This window comes from Artemia sp. Qi Xiang Cuo, chromosome 12 (genome assembly GCF_049724085.1).
Source record: "Artemia sp. Qi Xiang Cuo chromosome 12, ASM4972408v1, whole genome shotgun sequence".
Lineage (NCBI taxonomy): Eukaryota > Metazoa > Arthropoda > Branchiopoda > Anostraca > Artemiidae > Artemia > Artemia sp. Qi Xiang Cuo.
Window position 1 is genome coordinate 36,736,660 of NC_142805.1, and position 21,266 is coordinate 36,757,925.

The 21,266-nt window shown below is 37.0% G+C and overlaps 1 protein-coding gene across 1 annotated transcript in view; it reads left to right on the plus strand.

Annotated features, from left to right (window-relative positions):
• Nucleotides 1-259: 259 nt before the first annotated feature.
• The window catches only part of LOC148946077 (E3 ubiquitin-protein ligase MIB1-like), a 167,222-nt gene continuing 146,215 nt past the window's right edge, over nucleotides 260-21,266 (plus strand). Inside the window, exon 1 of the mRNA XM_089097596.1 lies at nucleotides 260-373. The gene's annotated coding sequence lies outside the window, so the exon portion shown is untranslated. The remainder of the gene's footprint in view (nucleotides 374-21,266) is intronic.

Consider the following 21,266-nt stretch of genomic DNA (forward strand, 5'->3'; position numbering starts at 1 on the left):
AAAAGAGCAAAATCAAATCGTGAAGGTAAAAAAAAAAAATTGCTTCACAGCCTGTGCAACATGTATTCATAAAACTTGCTCAAATAAACTGACTCGTAGTATTTCTCTGCGTTTGTAGAAATAGACAAAATGAGCACCTTACTGAAAACATTAGCAATAATTAATTTGGCATGGTATTGGAGAAAAAAGACAAAGTATTTTGAGTCCAAAAAATAAATGTCGAGCTTACTTTGATTAGTTTGTAGACAGATTTGAAGTGAATATGTCCAGGTGGTGTTTATGGGCTATAGATTAACTTTGCATCACGACTAGAAAAAGAACGTACTATTAGCTCAATTTGTGGCGTTCGTGATATGGTTTAACATGAGGGTAGGTAAGTGGCATCAATTTACGAAAATTTAGGGATGGGAAGCGTAAAATGAATTTGTCAAAATCGGAGGTGGAGGGGGGGGGGTGGGCAACTTTGTCATGGATTTGTCAAAATCGGAGGGGTAGGGCAATTTTGTCATTCTCTTCAATTTCTTCAATGCCTTTTAGCAAGGGGAATATACCAAGAAAGATGTTTTTTCAAAACCTACGGGGGAATGCCACTCTTCCCCCCGATTGATGCAACTGGGGTTGGGTTTGGGAAGGGGATTGTCAATTTCTAGTTTAGAGTTTCTATCACGAAACATTGACTGGGTATCTCAGGATTTTCCCTCATCGTCATCTGGGCCATATTTGGGCTTAAATTGTTGTTTGTGACAGAAAGTTTGTTGTGCCATGAAAAACAAGCCCAAAACTTTCAATTTTCTTTCAAATGGACACTATAATGGTAAGCCATAGCCCCTGGGCTAATATAATCTTCCCTGGAGTAAAATAGAAAATGAAAGACTCAGTAGTCAAGTCACCCTTGCAAAGTGTGATTTTTATTGGTTTTTAAGCTGAGGGACTGCAAAACCTGAGCCAACTGTTTCCAACCATTTCAAAGCGATTGGTTATCTCCGATATTGTACTCTGCGGCATTTTAGCCTAATTTGGGCCAAAATTGTTGTTTTGCGGTACATAATGACAGAAAAGGGCACTTGATATTTCAGTTTCCTTTCAAGATAACCTCGCCTGCTATTCTACGACCATTGGTTGAATCCAGACACCCCCTGTCTAAATTAGGAGTGATGAGTATAGTGTTACCCATGCCAAACGTGGTTTCATTGTTGTTCATGGGTGACTCTAAACCTCCAGCAAAGGCTTTGTGACAATGGCAATTTTAACAGTAAATTTTTTTTTTACATCTGACGTCATTTTTAACGGGTTTCAGTTTCTTTTTTAAAACATAAAAATCCTAATCATCAGATACTTGTTCAGTTAAATCTGAATGCAAGGTATTCTTTCTAAATTAGTGTGAACTGAGGTATATTTGTCACTAAGCACTAACTGGTACGGTAACAGTAACTAAACAGGTTCTTTAAAACCCCCGTCTTTATTTTTATTTAGTTTGTTATGGGCTGTGGTTTGTCGTTTGCTCGGTTTCAACTATTACTAGCTGACACTGGATTTTGAAACCGTGTAATGAAACCGTGTTTGAAACCAGATTTTGAAACCGGATTTTGAAATCCCATCCCCCGTGCCTTCTAAAGACCAGAACATTTGTTCTTTCCTCAAAACAAAATATATGTTAAAAGTTTCTCTTTTTTTAACTCTAGTAAATCCACAATTATTAAGACTTCCAGAAATGAATATTGTATATATATTAAACTGTTTTTTTTCAGGAATCTTGGTTATGATGGTGATTTTATTTTTCGATATTTATTATGAGACATAAAAACACAAAGCTCGAAATAAGGATTGTTTTGAGTAAAGTGCAAATTATATTCTGGTCTTTAGAAGGCACGGTGGGTGTCAGCCCTACCCCTAGTGGTTTCTGCTCGTTTTGAGTTTGAATCGGTTATATATTGTAATTTCCGTTCGTTTTGGGATATTTATTGATGGTGACTTATGTTGACTTTACGCTTTAAAAATTATTTGACTTTATTTCTGCTTATCTTTGATTTAATGTAGCTCTTTAGTTTTCTTTGAAAAACTTTTTTTGTTGAAACAGTTTTTCAAAATTAATTATTAGTGAAATTGAAGAAGGTTTTCACAGAGAAAACATGCACTTGATGGAAATTTGCGGGGATGATTTGAATCCACATGAATTAATATGGTTTTTGGTTTAAAACCAAGGAACATCTTCGTCGATTTAAGTATTAAATTTGATGACTAATGAGATGGAACTGCCTGATCTACCCAGTGGCGTCAATTCACGAAAATATAGGGGGGGATGTTTTCAAAATTTAGGGGGAGGGGACAATTTGGTTTTATTTCAATTCCTTCAATGAAATACTAAAAAAAGCCATTTTTCAACTAAAATACCAACAAAGGTAATTTTCGAAATTTAGTGGGGTAAATTCCCCTTCGATTGACACCACAAGTTAAATCACAAGGATTTAACGAGACCCGAACTTTTAAAAATGGACTTCCTTAAACATACAAACTAACTGAAACACAGGAAATGTCTTGATTAAATCCAAATATTGTAAATTTTCTCCGAGTTTCAGTGACCGTAGGGCTTCGGCTTGATGTATTTCTTTCTAAACCTAGATGAAGTCCGTGCAAAAAGAAGTGCTATTATAGACTTTTTATCCTCTAATACAAAATACTTTATAGCTATATAATATCACATAGTCGCGAAGCAGCTATCTTGGAAAATACGACTGAACTATCTTATGGAAGGAGGGGGGCTAAACTTCGCTCAAATTTGGAATTTCAGGGTATGATACAAGTTCATTCTGTTTAAATCTTGTCGTTTTGATTAATAAAGTGCATTTTTTGGCCGAAAATTTTAGAAACTTCCGCAAGAGTTCCTGTAGATAAACATGGAGAGGGGTTTTGATCTCCTGACCCCGTTTCGTTGGTAGAAATAGTTATGAATCAACTCTGCAATTAGGTGGTGAGGAGGGAGGGCTGGAAGCTCCCCTCTTAATGCTGAAACAGTAGTTTTTTAATGAAATGAACTAAACTTTGTTCTTTATCAGGTTGCAGCGATCGCTGCAACCATGAAAAGGGTATTCAAAATAGCGGAATATTATTATAAACAGTCTAGCTTAAGCATGAAGACCGGGAGTTTCGTGGGAATAACCACCTCCTTATTTATAGGATGATCCAATTTTTTTGTGTGACTATTTAAATGAGACCCAAATGTGTATACCAAAACGAGACCTTATTTCGAATCATGGTTTTGCACTGGTTACACTGCATTTTAAAGAGGGGAGTCTCTGGGGGGGGGGGCCTCAACCTCCTAGTGGTGCTGAATTTTAGCACTGGATAAACAGTGATGGGTTCCGTAGTGGGAGGTAAATCTGAAGTCAATGAAGCTCGCATATTTGGAATCCCCTAAAAATTTAAATTCTTTTGATAAGTATTTATTGTTATTGAAATCTTCCATTTTTAGATTTCCCGGTATATTGACTCTTTACTTACCTTTCAATGTAATATAATCTTAAACATGACATCAGAACAAAAAAAAAGATTGAAAAAGATGCAAGTTCTATCAAAGGAAATTATAAAGGGGCATTAAAACTTAAAGCGAACATAACTCATGTTATATATGAGGGGGCTGGGTGACCCCTTCAGCTCACAACTATTTACGCTAAAGTTTGTATTTTTTTTTCTTTCTTAGTGGTTCAAGAAGAAATTATATAATCCAAGAGCAATGTTATAAAAAGTTCAATCACTTTGCTCCGGGAACAAAAGGGCTCATGTATCGAAAATTCGAACTCACTTTAAGTGTTGGTGTCGCTCTTTACCTTTATTTGTACACGATTTCAAGCAAAGTGAATTTATCTTGATTGGGGAACGTATTGAATAAAAATAAAATATTATGTGTCTTTTCTTATCAACCCTAAATCAGTTGACTTAAAAAGAAAGAGTACATATCACCTTACCGAACTATTTAATGCTCTTATCCCATTACGTTTAAGATACACTACAAATCACTGTCATTAGCATACTTGGAGTTGAAGTACTTGTGCAAGGTCAACCGTTCCTTGGAGTCAATATTCCTTACTTTCCCCAGAACCAAGGATGCTGGAATTGTGACGATTTGCTCCACGTCACTTGGATACAGTTCTGTGGAACTCAAAGCACGCGCCGGACTAAAAAAGATAGCTGGGATGAGTGGGGGAAAGAATGGATGATATCCCTTTCTTTTTGAGTATGATTATTTTGTGAGCCGATGAGAAGCCAAGTTGGTTGACTGCTTTTTATTTCTTAGGTTTTTAGCATCAAAGCACTTGATTGACTGAGCTATATACAATCGTAAAAAGAATAACTGAAAATAAGAATAACCCTCCTCTTCAAAAAGGAAGAATTTTCGTCATTGAATAATGAATAATTTTTCTTAAACGCCATTTAGACTGGCCACATAATAATAATAATTAAAAAAAAAACTTAACACATTCTCCGTGCCCACATTTTGCATACTCTGATTAATGAATAGCATCCCGAAACACCTAAGAATGTTTTCACCGGATAATTGGTACATTGCAATCTAAATCAGCAACGTATGAAACAATGAAGAGAAAATATAATAAATGAAAAAAAAAAACAACAATCAAATAGCACAGAAAAACGAAAGTAGTGTCAGCCAGTTGAACAATATGAAGCGAAAATAAGCAAATATTTCGACAAGGACCTTTGCTAAGTCGTGCTCACTGCTAAAAAAAAAAAAAAAAAAAAAAAAAAAAAAAAAAAAAATATTTACCTTTTGAATTAGACTTCACAAGAGACAAAAAGACACTTAATCAAAACAAACCATAATTATCATTTATTTCTTTTATTAGAATTTTTATTTATCCTGGTTTGTTTTGATTCAGTGTCTATTTGTCACTTGTGAAGTCTACTTCAAAAGGTTAGATTGTTTTGTTGCTTTTTTTTCGATTTTTATTTTTTCTTTAGCACTGAGCACAACTTGGCGGAGGTCCTTGTCGAAATATTTGCTTATTTTCACTTCATATTGTTCAACTGGCTGACACTACCCTTGTTTTTCTCTGCTATTTGATTTTTTTTCATTTATTATATTTTCTCTTCATTTTTCTGCCATTTTTCTGTATTGTTTGCTTTACGCAGTTATCGATATGGGTTCTGAACGGTCTGAACGGTTCGAGTCGTTTCTGAACGGCCTTTTGGTGCTGAGTTTGAATATGCAAGCTTAAAAGCTAGACGTCCATATTTCATTTTACCGAGTGAATAAATGTTATTTTACTTTGGAAATTATTAATTTTAAGATATCAAAAAGTGGCTATGTAAAATTAGTTGATATTTTTTACATTGGTAAAAATTAAAGGGTGTTGTATGAAACCTATAATAAATATATTTACTGAATGGAATATTCTAGATTCTGTTCCGATGAATGTTGAAGATCAATGAAATCATATCTAGCGTGAAAGACATATGTCATTTTCTTATTTTATGTTCGTTTGTGCATCAATGTCATTGAATCAATTCCTTCAACTCCAGAATGGAAAAGAAATTTCCGCCTTATAAGTGCTCTAAACCTACTTACCTAATGTAACATGTCTTAAGTGACAATGGTAGGTGGCTTCGCTAGAATGTTCATTTCGCTTCCCTCTCCCCCCCCCCCCCCCAAAAAAAAAAAAATCAGCAGGTATTTAACTGTTTTTTTTTTGAACTGGTTGCAGTGTTTTACGTAGGAAACTCTTGTCATCAGTGAGCCTTTATGTAAGATTAATTAAAAATAAACTTTTTCAACAAAATAAGTTTAAAAAAAAGCTATAAACTCCGATCAATTAAAATGAACAAAAATAAAATAAAGTCCTCTACGAAGCATACTGATACAGTTAATCAGTACCGATTAATGACAGAAACCCAAAACAAACAGGTGTTAAAATAAATAAGAGCCAAACTCAGAGTGAGTAGAAAAGAATATGTGTAGGGTTCTAATAAACCCCAATCTTTCCAGAATATAATTTTTAATTTACTGAAAAATAAAATCTGCATTGTCAGTTTAATATACATATGCTGATATTTATTCCTTAAAATCTTAATTGATTTTTGATTTCTTAAAGCTGGACAATTGAAACATTTAAAAAAATTTTTTCAGTAAAGTAAAAATTTTATTATGGCTTTTAGAAAGCTTGGGGCTTAGAACCCTATGGGGCACTAGCCCTTTGAATTTCCAATCGAATAAGCACTTTTTTTAGTTTCTACGACAAAGCTTTCAATAAAAACTTTATGTTCCCTCAGGGTGTAACTTATAACCCTTGCCCTGCAGATTGTGGGGGGATTGTTCTGCTCAAAGATATAATTTCCAGAACTTCCAATTGCATTAAACAAAATGGCCGGCTCAAAATCTTGATTGAATAGGTTCGGGGAAATGTTGGGCGTGGAAGAGGTTTGAGTGGCCTTCCAATCACTTTCGACTATTAAAAATGGCAGTAGCCCCTTCAATTTCTAATCGAATGAGCCCTTTTTAAAGTTTATACGACAAAACTTTCAATAAGAACCTTATATGCCCCCAGGGCATAACTTACAGCCCTTGCCCTGAGGGATGGGGGGGGGTTGTCATCCTCAAAGATATAATCTCCAGAATTTTCAACTACGTTGAACAAAATGACTGTCTCAAAATTTTGATTGGACGTGTTTGGGGAAAAGGTGGGCGTCAGAGGGGGTTAGTAGCCCTCCAATAATTTTCGACTATTAAAAAGGGCACTAGCCCTTTGAATTTCCATTCAAATGAGCGCTTTTTCAAGTTTCTACGACAAAGTTTTCAATAAAAACCTTATATGCCCCCAGGGCATAACTTACAATCTTAGCCCTGAGGGCTCTGGACGGGAGTGTTATCCTCAAAGACCCAATTTCCAGAACTTTCCAGAACAAAATGGCTATCTGTAAATTTTGATTGGATGTGTTTGTGGAAATGGTGGGCGTGAGAGGGGGGTTAGTTACCCTCCAATCACTTTGACTATTAAAAAGGGCACTAGCCCTCTCAATTTCCAATTTATTGAGCAGCTTTTGAAGTTTCTACGACAACGCTATCTATAAAACCTTATAGGACCCCGGGGCATAACTTACAACCTTTGCCCTGGGGGCTCTGGGGGGTTTGTCATCCTCAAATACATAATTTCCAGAACTTTAAACTACGTTGAACAAAATGGCTATCTCTAAACTTTGATTGAATGTGATTGGGGAAATAATGGGTATGAGAGAGGGATTAGTTGCTCTCCGTTCACTTTCGACTATTAAAAAGGGCACTAGCCCTTTCAATTTCCAATCAAATGAGCCCTTTTTGAAGTTTCTACGACAAAACTTTCTATAAAAACCTTATATGCCCCCGGGGTATAGCTTACAGCCATAGCCCTGAGGGCTCTGAAGGGGTTATCATCCTCAAAAATCTAATTTCCACAACTTTCAACTACGTTGAACAAAATGGATATCTCAAAATATTGATTGGATGTGTTTGGGGAAATGGTGTGTGTGAGAGGGGGGTTAGTTGCCCTTCAATAAATTTCGACAATTAAAAGGGCACTACCCTTTTGAAGTTTCTACAACATCGCTTTCTATAAAAACCTTATATGCCCCCAGGGCATAACTGACAACCCTTGCCCTGAGGGCTTTGTGGGGGGGGGGGAATTGTCGTCCAAAAAGACATAACTTCTACAACATTCAACTACGTTGAATAAAATGGCTGTCTCAAAATTTGAATTGTATTTGTTTGGGGAAAGGGTGGGCGTGAGAGGGGGTTAGTTGCCCTCCAATCATGTTCAACTATGAAAAAGGGCACTAGCTATTTCAATCGAATGAGGCCTTTTTGAAGTTTCTAATATAACGCTTTTTATAAGAACCTTACATGCCCCCAGGGAATAACTTACGACCTTCGCCCTGAGGGCTGTGGTGGGGGGGGGGGCTGTCATCCTTAAAGAGCTACTTTTAAAAACTTTAAACTACGTTGAACAAAACGGCTATCTAAAAATATTTATTGGGTGTGTTTGGGGAAACGGTCGGCGTGAGAGGGGGGTTAGTTGCCAACCAATCACTTTCGACTATTAAAAAGGGCACTAGCCCTTTGAATTTCAAATCGAATGAGCCATTTTTCAAGTTTCTGAGACAAAGCTTTCAATAAAAACTTTATATGCCCCCGGGGCATAACTGAAAACCCTTGCCCTGAGGGCTTTGTGGGGGGGGGTGTCATCCTCATAGACATAATTTCCAGAACTTTCAACTACGTTGAATAAAATGGCTGTCTCAAAATTTGAATTGTATTTGTTTGGGGAAAGGGTGGGCGTGAGAGGGGGTTAGTTGCCCTCCAATCATGTTCAACTATGAAAAAGGGCACTAGCTATTTCAATTTTCAATCGAATGAGCCCTTTTTGAAGTTTCTAATATAACGCTTTTTATAAGAACCTTACATGCCCCCAGGGAATAACTTACGACCTTCGCCCTGAGGGCTGTGGTGAGGGGGGGGGCTGTCACCCTTAAAGAGCTACTTTTAAGAAATTTCAACTACGTTGAACAAAACGGCTATCTAAAAATATTTATTGGTTGTGTTTGGGGAAAAGGTGGGCATGAGAGGGGGGTTAGTTGCCCTCCAATCACTTTCGACTATTAAAAAGGGCACTAGCTATTTGAATTTCCAATCGAATGAGCCCTTTTTCAAGTTTCTGAGACAAAGCTTTCAATAAAAACCTTAGATGCCCCCAGGGCATAACTGATCACCCTTGCCCTGACGACTGTGGTGGGAGTGTCCTGCTCATCTTTGAGCAGGATACTCCCAAAACTTTCATTTGTGTCGAAAAAATGGCTTTCTCAAAATTTGATTCAATTTTTCTGGGGAAATGGTGGGCATGGAAGGGGTGTTAGTTGCCTTCCAATCACTAAAATCACATTAAAAAGGGCACTAGCCATTTCTATTTCCAATCAAATGAACCCTTTTTGAAGTATTTACGACAACGCGTTCTATGAATACCTTACATGCCGTCAGGACATAAATTACAGTCCTTGCCCTGAGGGCTTTGGGGGAGTGTCATCCTCAAAGACCTAATTTCCAGAACTTTCAACTACGTTGAACAAAATAACTATCTCAAGATGTTGATTGGATGTGTTTGGGGAAAAGGTGGGCGTGAGAGGGGATTAGTTGCTTACAATCACTTTCGTCTATTAAAAAGGGCACTAGCCCTGTGAATTTCCATTCAAATGAGCCTTTTTTGAAGTCTGTACGACAAAGCTTTCTATAAAAAACCTTATATGCCCCCAGGGCATAACTCACAACCCTTGCCCTGAGGGCTGTAGGGGGAGTGTCCTCCTAAAAACATAATTTCCGTGTGTAAATTGACTACGTTGAACAAAATGGTTATCTCAAAATTTTCATTGGATGTGTTTGGGGAAATGGTGGGTGTGAGAGGGGGGGGTTAGTTGCCCTGCAATCACTTTTGACTATTAAAAAGGGCTCTAGCCCTGTGAATTTCCAATCGAATGAGTCCTTTTTGAAGTCTCTACGGCAAAGCTTTCTATAAAAAACCTTATATACCCCAAGAGCATAACTTACAACCCTTGCCCTGAGGGCTGTAGGGGGAGTGTCCTCCTAAAAACATAATTTGCGCTGCCTATGGTTCCTTATTAGTAGAAATTAAAAGGCAGAAGCTTCTCATTGAATGAGAAAACTTTCGAGCTTAACGAACAGTTACCTATGTATTTCGCAAGATCTAGCGAAGGAACAGACACTTATTAAAAACATTAAAACAGGTGGTGTTTAATGAGAAGTCTGGTCATGACCGAGATACAAGTGCCAGTTTAGACAGCCGCTTTCTATTGACTCTCATTTATATTTATCGGAAACCTTCTTGCGATTCTATCATTGGTAGCGCAAAAGCGCTGCCTAAGTAAATAACGATATTGGCACAAGGTATTATTATTATCTTTTTTTTTGGTTTTAGACCAGGGCACTTCGTATCAAGGGAGTTGTCGTAGAAACTTCGAAAAGGGCTCATTCGATTAGAAATTGAGGTGGCTAGTGCGCTTTTTAATAGTCGAAAGTGATTGGAGGGCAACTAGTCCTCCCCCCACGTCCATCATTTCTCCAAACACATCCAACCAAAATTTGGAGATAGCCATTTTTTTAATTGTAGTTGATTTCTAGATGGAAAATATGTTTTTGAGGAGGACACTCCCACACAACTCTCAGGGCAAAGGTTTTAAGTTATGCCCTGGGGGCATATAAGAACGGTGTTGGCGCAATGTATTATTTATATTTTTTTTTCATTTAGACCAGGGCACTTCGTATCGAAGAAGTTGTTGTAGAATATTCGAAAGGGGCTCATTCAATTGGAAATTGGAGTGGCTTGTGCCCTTTTTAATAGTAGAAAGTGATTGGAAGGCAACTAACACCCCTTCCACGTCCACCATTTCCCGAAACACATCCGATTAAAATTTTGAGATAACCATTTTGTTCAGCGTAGTTGATTTCCAGCTAGAAATTATGTTTTTGAGGAGGACACTCCCCCACAGCCCTGAGGGCAAGGGTTGTAAGTTATGCCCTAGGGGCATATAAGGTTTTATAGAAAGCGTGGTCGTAGAAACTTCAAAAAAGGCCCATTCGATTGGAAATTCAAAGAGCTAGTGCCCTTTTCAAAAGTAAAAAATAAATTGAGGACGACTAACCTCCCTCTTGCGGCAACCAATTCCCCAAACAAATACAATCAAAATTGTACGACAACGATTTTGTTTAACATAGTCGAGAGTTCTGAAACTTAAGTCTTTGGGGATGACAACCCTCTACACAGCCCTCAGGACAAGGGTTGTAATTTATGCCCTGGGGGCATATAAGGTATTTATAGAACGCGTTGTCGTAGAGACTTCAAAAAGGGCTCATTCGATTGTAAATTGTGATGGCTAGTGCCCTTTTCAACAGTCGAAAGGAAGGCAACTAACACCCCTTCCACGCCCACCCTTTCCCCAGCCATTTTGTTCCTCGCAGTTTAAAGTTCAGGAAATTATACCTTTGAGCAGAACACTCCCCCCACAGTCTTCAGGGCAAGGGTTAAAAGTTATGCCCTGGGGTCATATAAGGTTTTTATTTGAAATCTTTGTGGTAGAAACTTGAAAAAGGGCTCATTCGATTAGAAATTCAAAGGGCTAGTGCCCTTTTTAATAGTCGAAATTGATTGGAGGGCAACTAACCCCCCTCCCACGCCCACCATTTCCCCAAAATCATCCAATCAAAATTTTGAGATAGCCATTTTGTTCCGCGCAGTTTAAAGTTCAGGAAATTATACCTTTGAGCAGAACACTCCCCCTACAGTCTTCAGGGCAAGGGTTATAAGTTATGCCCTGGGGGCATATAAGGTTTTTATTTGAAATCTTTGCGGCAGAAACTTGAAAAAGGACTCATTCGATTTGAGATTCAAATGGCTCTTGCCCTTTTTAATAGTCGAAAATGATTTGAGGGCAACTAACCCCCCTCTCACACCCACCTTTTCACCAAACTCATGCAATCAAAGTATTTAGATAGACATTGTATTCAACGTTGTTGAAAGTTTCGAGATTAGGTCTTTCAGGGTGACACCCCCCCCCCCCCCCCCCCAGCCCTCAGGGCAAGGGTTGTAAGTTTTGCCCTGGGGCATATAAGGTTTTTATAGAAAGCGATGTTGTAGAAACTTCAAAAAGGGTTCAGTCAATTGGAAATTTAAGGGGCTAGTGCCCTTTTTAATATTCGAAAGTGATTGAAGGGCAACTAACCCCCTTTCACGCCCACCATTTTCCCAACCACATCTTATTTTGAGATATCCATTTTGTTTAACGTATTTGAAAGTTCTGGAAATTAGGTCTTTTAAGATGATAACCCCCTCAGAGCCCTCAGTGCAAGGGTTGCAAGTTATGCCCTGGGGGCATATAAGGTTTATGTAAAAATTTGTTGTAGAAAATTTCAAAAAGAGCTCATTTGATTGGAAATTGAAATTGCCCTTTTTAATTTTCGAAAGTGAGTGGAGAATAATTAACCCCCCTCTCACGCCCACCATTTCCCCAAAAACATTCAATCAAAGTTTAGAGATACCCATTTTGTCCAAAGTAGTCGAAAGTTCTGGAAATTATGTATTTAAGGATGAAAAACCCTCCAGAGCCCCAGGGCAAAGGTTGTAAGTTATGCCCTGGGGGCATATAAGGTTTTTACAGATAGAGTTGTCGTAAGAACTTCTAAAGGGGCTCATTCAATTGGAAATTGAGAGGACTAGTGCCCTTTTTAATAGTCGAAAGTGAGTGGAGAGTAATTCTCCCCCCATTTATGCGCACTATTTCCCAAAACACGTCCAATTAATACCTTAAAGTAGTCATTTTGTTCAACGCTCCAGAAAGTTCTGGAAATTAAGTCAGTAATGATGTCAACCCCCCCCCCCAGCCTTCCGGGTACGGGTTGTAAGCTATGCCCTGGGGGCATATAAGGTTTATATTGAAAGCGTTGCCTTAGAGACTTCAAAAGGGCTCATTTGATTTGAAATTCAAAGGGCTACTGCCTTTTTTAATATTCGAAAGCGATTGGAGAGCAACTAACGCCCCTCTCACACCCATCATTTCCCCAAACACATCCAATCAAAATTTTGAGATAGCCATTTTGTTTAAAGTAGTTGAAAGTTTTGGAAATTAGGTCTTAGAGGATGACAACCACCCTAACTGCTCTAATAGTCGAAAATGATTGGAAGGCTTGACATTTTTATAGTAAAGATCGATGTGGGTATAATGTATTATTTTTGTTGTTGTTTGGACCAGGGCACTTTGTATCGAAGGAGTTGTCGTAGGAGCTTCGAAAAGGGTTCTTTCCATTGAAAATAGAAAGGGCTGATAGCCTTTTTAATAGTTGAAAGTGATTGAAGGGTAACTAATCCCATTTTCCCATTATGTTTAAAAACTAAATGTTGCCTTAAGATTAAATCAAAATGCTCTGTGTTAATGCTAATTCCCAATAAGGCATCTCAGCAGTATCCTAAGAACGACTGAGGGTATTATGTTCAAACTTTCAGGGTTACTTCCTCTCTTAAAATTTAACCAAATCATAATATCGGAAGTGTTTCCAAGCTATCAAGGAAATTAAATAGATTTTTTTTGCGAACGGTATCAATTTTTCCATTTCAGGTCAACTAGAGGAAGTATGAAACTAAATTAAGCACTACTATTTTTGTCCAGATTTTTAAAAGCGTGTATGATGTTAAAAATTGCTGAAAATTTTACTTGAGCATTCAAATAGAAGGTCAAACTACAAAGTCTTAAAAAAAAGCGAAAAGATTTAAAGTATTATTTTCTTTTTCCCGGAAAAGACTATGTCAATATAAAATGAACAGAAATTAATTAAAAAAACTTTTTCCACAAAGAAGTTTTCAAATAAAAGTAAAGAACCCAATTAAAGCAAAAATGAGCAAGAATATCATCAAATAATCTATAAAGAGTGAAACTACCACAAATTACCGTCGATAAATAAATGAAGCCCAAACGAGCAAAAAATAGAATAACTAACCGTGTTAAACTCAAAACGAGCAGAAATTAACATGAGTAGGGCTCAAAACCCCTATGCCTTCCGAAGGCCAGAACATAATTTGCACTTTACTGAAAAAATTCAAATGAATGTGCATTGTCAGTTTAATATAAATATACTGATATTTAGTAATCAAAATGTTAGTATTCTTTGATTTATTAAAGTTATAAAAGTAAAAAAATTTATGTTTTTTCAGTAAAGTGCAAATTATGTTCTGGCCTTCGGAAGGCATAGGGGTTTTGAGCCCTACTCATGTTAATTTCTGCTCGTTTTGAGGTTGACTCGGTTATTTATTGTAATTTCTGTTCCTTTTGGGTTTCATTTATTTATCAATGCTGATTTGTGGTAGTTTCACGCTTGGTAGATTACTTGATTTTATTTTTGCTCATTTTTTTGTTTAATGGAGTTTTTTACTTTTCTTTGAAAAACTGCAATTTGTATACTGGAGAAAGAATTTCAGAAATTTTTAACAACATACACCCTTTTAAAAATCCGGACACAAATAGTAGTGTTTAATTTAGTTTCATACCTCCTCTAGATGACCTGAAATGGAAAACTTGATACTATTTGCAAAATAATCTGTTTACTTTCTTTGATAGCTTGGATACACTTACGCTAGTTTGATTTGGTTAAATTTTAAGAGCAGAAGTAGCCCCAAAAGTTTGAACATTATACCCTCAGTCGTTCTTGGGATACCGCTGAGATGCCTTATTGGGAATTAGCATAAATACAGTGCATTTTGATTTAATCTTAAGGCAACATTTAGTTTCTAAACATAATGGGAAAATGGGGGGGGGCGTGGGGGGGGATTAGTTGCCCTTCAATCACTTTCGACTATTAAAAAGGGCATCAACCCTTTCTATTTTCAATTGAATGAGCACTTTTAGAAGTTCCTACGACAACTCCTTCCATACGAAGTGCCCTGGTCTAAACAACAACAACAACAAAAACAATAATACATTATACCCACATCGATATTTACTATAAAAATGTCAAGGCTTCCAATCACTTTCGACTATTAAAAAGGGCACTAGGCCTTTCGATTTCCAATCGAATGAGCCCCGTTTTGAGTTTCTACGACAACGATTTCAATAAAAACCTTATATGCCCCCATGGCATAACTTACAATCCTTGACCTGAGGGCTGGGGAGCGGTTGTTGTTGTCATCCCCAAAGACCTAATTTCTAGAACTTTCTACTAAGTTGAACAAAATGGCTATCTGAAAACTTTGATTTGATGTGTTTAGGGGAATGGTGAGCGTGAGAGGGGGGGGGGTTACTAACCCTCCAATCACTTTTGAATATTAAAAAGGGCACCAGTCCTCTCACTTTCTAATTTAATAAACCCTTTTGAAGTTTTTACGACAACACTATCTATACAACCATTATATACCCCCAGGGTATAACTTAAACCTTTGCCCTGGGGGTTCTTGGGGGTTTGCCATCCTTAAATACATAATTTCCAGAAATTTCAACTACGTTGAACAAAATGGCTATCTATAAACTTTGATTGAATGTTTTTGGGGAAATGGTGGGCGTGGGAGGAGGTTTAATTACTCTCAACTCACTTTCGAATATAAAAAGGGCAATTTCAACTTCCAATCAAATGAGCCCGTTATGAAATTTCTACAACAACTTTCTATGTAAACCTTATATGCCCCCAGGGCATAATTTAAAAGCATTGCACTGAGGGGGTTATCATCCTAAAAGACCTTATTTCCAGAACTTTCAACTACGTTGAATAAAATGAATATCTCAAACTTTTGATTGGATGTGTTTGGGAAAAAGGTGGGCGAGAGAGGGGCCTTAGTCACTCTCCAATTACTTTCAACTATTAAAGCCACTAGCCCTTTCAATTTCCAATTGAATGAGCCCTTTTTAAGTTTCTACGACAACGCTTTCAATAAAAACCTTATATGCCCCCAGGGCATAACTTACACCTTACCCTGAGGGTTGTGGGGGGCGGGGAGGGGGTGTCATCCTTAAAGACCTAATTTCCAAAACTTTCAACTACGTTGATTAAAATAGCTATCTAAAACTTTTGATTGGATGTGTTTGGGGAAAAGGTGGACGTGAAAGGGGGATTAGTTGCCCTCAAATCACTTTCGACTATTAAAAAGGGCCGTTTGAATTTCCAATCGAATGAGCCCTTTTTCAAGTTTCTACGACAAAGATTTCAGTAAAAACCTTATATGCCCCCAGGGCATAACTTATAACCCTTGCCCTGAAGACTGCGGGGGGATTGTCCTGCTTAAAGGTATAATTTCCTGAACTTTAAACTACGTGGAACAAAATGGCTATATTAAAATTTTGATTGGATGTGTTTGGGGGAATGGTGGGCGTGGAAGGGGTGTTAGTTACCTTCCAATCACTTTCGCCTGTTAAAAAGGGCACTAGCCATTTCAATTTCCAATCGAATGAGCCCTTTTTGAAGTTTCTACGACAATGCGTTCTATAAAAACCTTATATGCCCCCTGGGCATAATTTACAACCCTTGCCCTGTGGGCTATGGGGGGGGGGGGGTTGTGATCCTCAAAGATCTAATTTCCAGATTTTAAAACCACGTTGAATAAAATGGCTATCTCAAAATTTTGATTGGATGTGCTTGGGGAAAAGGTGAGCGTGAGAGGGGGGTTAGTTGCCCTCCAATCACTTTCGACTATTAAAAATGGATCTAGCTCTTTGAATTTCCAATCGAATGAGCCTTTTTTTTGAAGTTTCCACGAAAACGCCTTCTATAAAAACCTTATATGCCCCCAGGGCATAACTTAGAACCCTTGCCCTGAGGGTTGTGGGGGAGTGTCCTCCTCAAAAACATATTTTCCTTCTGGAAATCAACTACTCTGAACCAAATGGCTATCTCAAAATTTTGATTTGATGTGTTTGGGGGAATGATGGGTTTGGGGGGTAGGGTCTAGTTGCCCTCCAATCACTTTCGACTATTAAACAGGGCACTAGCCACTCCAACTTCCAATCGAATGAGCCCTTTATGAAGTTTCTACGACAACTCCTTCGATACGAAGTGCCCTGGTCTAAGACCGCGAAAAAAAAATAATAATACATTGTGCCCACATCGTTCTTTACTTAGGCAGTGCTAATGCGCAGCCTATGACTATATATTCAAGACCTGTCTGTTCCAAAAACATTTAAGGTAAAATGATTCTATTCTTTATGACGATAGGCCAAGGGTTTCTGCTTGATATGAAGTTGACCTTCTGCTTAAACATGCTGACTGTTTTATGGTTAAAATTGATTTCTCCTGATCAACTTCCAACTCAGCTATATTCTTTGACAGAGATACGCAGCTTTTTCATCTTATGCTTAAAAAAAATAACACCTGAAAACTAAAGAGATTGATGTTTCTCATATTTAACAGTCCCTTTGCAGATTTGATATTTTCATTCCGCTCGGGCAACTCCTGTATTTGTCGGATCCTGCTAAGTAATTTTTTTCAAGCCCTATTTCTAGGCTATGCAGCAGTGAGAATGGCAATTCGAAACAACAGGACTGGGAATCGAGATCCACGGCATGCTTAATCCGACATTTTCCAGATTAATTTAATGGCACTTCAGCTTGTACAAACTTCCTAGAAAATATACCTTTTCACAGGTAGATCCAATTTCCTGTGGTGTAGCTGCTGTCTCAGCGGCTTTCCGGGTCCCTATATTTACGATCAGTACGCTTTATATGGCATGCTCTAGTGCCACGCATGCACTTCGAACAAAAGGGCGAACAAAATACTCCTAACTTCAACGCGTATGGAACTGGTTTTAATTTGGCGCAGGTGTGATATCAAAATTTCTGATAAGCTTTAAATCCCAATTATATTGGTTATATTATTAGGTGTTCTTCAATCAAAAAGGACCCGATCTTCATGATTTTTACTGTGATTTTCATAAAGCGCTTTCGTTGCAATTTGTTTTAAGAAAAACTTTTTTTTATTGCACGATTTGTTAACCTTGTCAGGTTTACGAGAGCTTTCGAGTTTCGCAACTTATTAGCAGTTACTAGCATCTCGTATTTTTGAGACTGCTGGTTATTACAGTAAATTGTGGTTAATTGGTTTATTAAAACGAAATGGAAAGCCATCGCTTCTCTACGTGCCGTGTTCGCTTGCAGCTCAATTAGAATCAATAAAGTTTATGTTCTAATTAAAGTATGCTTTTTCGTCAAGGCTCTGAAGTTTACAAGCGACACCAACGCTATCTAACTTGATTAGAGTTTTCAGTCTTAAATCACTCTGACCATAAGACAGGTTTCTGGAATGAAATCCACCTTCTTTTTCTGATTTGTATCTTTATGATTAACTTTTAAGAAATGATGTTGATTAAAAAAAAAATACCATTTGAGTCTTGGTTTCTTAAGTCTAAGTTTTATTTCGAACCAAACCGTAACAAATCCACCCCTTTTTCTTTTTGAAATGAATATATGGATCTCTTCTTTATTTTATCTTTTCATTGTTTTTTTTTTCTGAATTCCTTCAGTGCCAAAAATGAGCTAAAATTTTGACAATTTCAGAACCCTCGTTTACAATGCACAGTTTGAAGTTTTGGTTTAGAATATATCTGCTTCATGCATGCGCTACTTTGAAAACCTCTCTGATTAATCTCGCCATTCAGACCAGTTGTATTACAGATCCTTTTTCATGGTCATTATCTCTAATTAAATAATAATTTACAAGATTCACGATTCTTAAGATATATTTCAACATAAACTTCTTCTTTCGTTCTTCAACAAAACTTCTTCAATAAACTTCAACATAAACTTCTTCTAAGGCAAAATTTCGTTCTTTCTTTTTTTCTTTTTTTCTTTAAATGCCAATGCTCAAGTAATTGCATATGACTGTGACGAGAAAAGGAACTATTAAAGCTTGGTACTGACAGGTTGAACTTCGCTTCGATAGTCAGAATTCACGCCGTCAGAAAACCGCAAATTGCCTTTGTATTGGTGAATATTGCGTCCGCCTCTGTTTCGGTTCAGAAATGAAAATTCGTTTCTCCAACCGGTAAAATTGCGTTTAAGTAAGTAAAATCTCACAGTTTATCAAACCGTTCATGGTATTGAACTTAAACAATAGCAAGCGGAATGGAAAAATAATAGTGACCTTCTTAATAGTACCATTAAAACTTTAGTCGGAAACAATACGTACGCAGAACAAATATAATTTGATTGCTATTCTAAATATCTAATATTTATAATAACTAAACTCAAGTAATAACTATAATATTTACTAAACTCAAAGTTAATTACAAAAAAAAAACTGCATGAGAAATGTGGTTAATTCTAGAAAAAGCAAAGGCGCATTCTTGAGGTAAAGTTACACAACCAAATTCCATATGTCTGGGTATCCCTTTAGTGTGGTTCCAGCTTAGTATCTTCGGGAATTCCATATTTTTCCAAAGAAAGATTATCAAGGATGTGGTTATATTCGTTTTTGTTTTTCTTCATTTTTCCCCAATGGTAACCGTATCAAACCCCAGTTCTTAAAATAGCAGGAGGGATCTCATTTGAACGGATGCTGATAGTAATGGTGTCCTTTTTAAATAGCAAAAGATATCTGCAACTAAGTGGCGTTTTTTGGCCATTTTCTACTTCAAGACAAGGATTGTGGCCAAATGAAGCTCAAAATGCTTTAAATGTGATCTAAATAATGATCCTATTATGTGCTATTTTCTTGTATACGGTATAGTCTATTTCAAACGAAAAATTTCTGTGTTGCCTGTCACACCAAAACCAGAAGTAAAAGAAAAAGGAAGCTTCGAATTAAAATAGATTTCTGATTCCTCGCTTTCATTTCCTCTGATCTCGAGATTGATTTCTTTTTCGATGTTGGAAATTAAATGGCTTTCTTGCTAAATTCTGAGTGAGTCGATTATTTAAAATAGTCGAAAAGCATTGTAAATATTTTTCAATTTCTCAGAACACGCAGCCGTGGGGTAATGCATTCTTCCCCAAACATACTGCTTTCTGTTCAAGATTAATGGTTATTGTTGACAATTATTTGCAATCTTTCTTTTGGTCCTTCATTAACTTTGGTACTAGCATTGCGTAGCTGTGTACGGACTGTTAGAGGGATTTGATTGATTCTTCTGCAGGAAGAGGCTGCCTGAAGGTCCAAAGTCGCCTCTCTAGACCCAAATTTTTCAGTTTTTCCTGAGAGGCCCTTCAAATCAGTATAACGGGGGAGGGCATTTTATCCCCAACGTCCCATCATCTGAAGGGATGTATTTGGACTAAAGATTCTACTGGGATGCAGGCGGTCCAAGAAACAAAAAACAATTTAAAATGTTTCAGATTTTATATTTAATCGTATTGATGCAGCATTCAATATCAAAATATCATGTTAAAAAAGTGAAACTTTATCATAAAGAGAGAGGCTGAGAGTGATTCCTCCCCCCCCCCCGCATTTATTGAAGAAACATTTTTGACACATTAAAAATGAAGAGAAGAATTTTTTTTTCAATTTAAGTAAAGACGAACATTAAAACTGAAAGCGTAAGAAAGGGTCCCCAAATATGACTGATTTTACACCCTTACTCCATACCTATCTCTCTCAGTTCTGACCAAGGATGGATGATAGACTATCCATCAACATGGACGCCCATAAGGGGGGCAAGGTGGGTGCCAGCCCCCCCGCCTGGCTGAATGACGGTGTCATATATTTGTATTAATTTAAAAACAAATTCCACCGAGTAAGTTTTCAAAGAAAAGTAAAGAGCTTAATTAAGCCAAAAATGGGCAGAAATTCCAAATAATCTTCCAAGTATAAAACTACCACAAATCACTATCAACAATTAAATGAAACTCAAAACGAACAGAAACTATAATAAATAGCCGAGTCAAACTCTAATAAACATTACTACCGAATCAAACATTACTAGGGCTGACAACCCCCATGTTTTCTCAAGACCAGAACATAACTTATATCTTACTGAAAAAAATGAACGTGGATTGTTAGTTAAATTTAACAATAAGGATATTTATTCCTTAAAATAAAAAATGGGTAAACAAAAGTGAGTAAAAAAAGTTTTTTACTTATTTAAGTAAAAAAGGGAAAACATTTATACATATTTTTTTTTCAGTAAAGCGCAAATTCAGTTCTGGTCTTGAGAAGGGATGGGGGTTATCAGTCCTACTAATGCTAATTTTTGCTCATTTTGAGTTTGACTCGGTTATTTATTCTAGTTTGTGTTCTTTTTGAGTTTCATTTATTTATTGATAGTGATTTGTGGTAGTTTTACGCTTGGATGATTACTTGACTTCATTTGTGCCCATTTTTGGCTTACTGGAGCTCCTTAGTTTTCTTCGAAAAATTTGTTTTGTGGAAAAAGTTTTTTAAGATGAATTTCTGTTCATTTTTTATTGACAAAGTCATTTTCATGAAAAAAAAATATTTTATATCTTTTCGGGTTTTTTTCTATAAGAATCTTTGGCATAATTATGGGGGTTTGACATGACCAATATCCCTAAAGAGATAGTTGTTGGACTGTTCTACTATGCTGAACAAAATAGTTGTCTCAAAATTTTGACTAGATGTGCTTGGGAAATAAATCGGCTTGAGAAACGGGCTGATTGCCCTCCTATTTCTTTTTAGTCTTAGAAAGGACCCTATAACTTTTGATTTTGAATCGAATTATCCCATTTAAAAGTTTCTAAGATACTGCTAGACATTATATAGTGGTGCTGCCTCTGATATTGATTATACGCCCTTT